Consider the following 925-nt stretch of genomic DNA (forward strand, 5'->3'; position numbering starts at 1 on the left):
TGATGGGGAGGAGGGGGCCAGGGCAGCGCCAGGACCACACCAGCCATGCCAGCACAGTTCTGCTTGGAGGTTCAGTTTACATTCTTCGCTCTATCCTGGCCACACCAGAGCCCAGAGGATTGCAGCAAAGCAGCGAGTAACATGGCTGCAGGCGACAACCACCGGCCTCGTGGGCTCGGTGAGGGTGGGAGCTTCAAGGAACCGCAGCCAAGCGCGGCGTGTGGCGGCCAGCCCCAAGCCCTTTGGAGGGAGGCTCTCCAGCTGCCCCAGCACCTAAGACCTCAGTGGTGATGTCTGAGTCACCAGATCCCTCCAGAGATGGCAAAAGAGATTGTAGCCGTGGGAGGTGTGAGGGGAAGTATTACATCCTGCAGGGAAGAGGGAATGGAGGACACTACCCCAACACCACCGCTGGCATCCAGCCTGCTGTGTACTTAAGGGACTATGCTGGGCAAGGAGGACGGATCTGAAATCTCAGCCCCAGGTCAGAACTCAAAGCAGCTTTCTTAGCAGGGGAAAATTTTCCCTGTCAAAGTGCACCCAGGAGGTGGGGAACACTCAGCAGACTCCCAAGCCCCAGATGGCCCTGGCTTTGCCACAGATGCTGCAGTTTCTCCATCTCTCATGTGGATGTGGGACCAAGGTGATGGACCTGGCTTAGGCATGGCTGTGGGCTCCACAGTCTGCTGGGGTAGGGAGAGCTGGAGTCATGGTCATCCTCACGCGGCTCACCATCGCACCCAGGCAGCAACACCCTCCCAGCACCCTCCACTGTAGTGCCCAGGTGGCATTGAGAGAGCAACTGGGACAGCCTGGTCCGGTCACACCCCAGGATGCCCCAGGGATGCTCAGCCACCCTCTCCATGGGCAGCACCCCCCATGATGCCAGCAGCACGTCACCCAGCCCTGCTGGCTGGTGAGGTGG

Source organism: Antrostomus carolinensis, unplaced genomic scaffold (genome assembly GCF_000700745.2).
Source record: "Antrostomus carolinensis isolate BGI_N321 unplaced genomic scaffold, ASM70074v2 scaffold31745, whole genome shotgun sequence".
Taxonomy (NCBI): domain Eukaryota; kingdom Metazoa; phylum Chordata; class Aves; order Caprimulgiformes; family Caprimulgidae; genus Antrostomus; species Antrostomus carolinensis.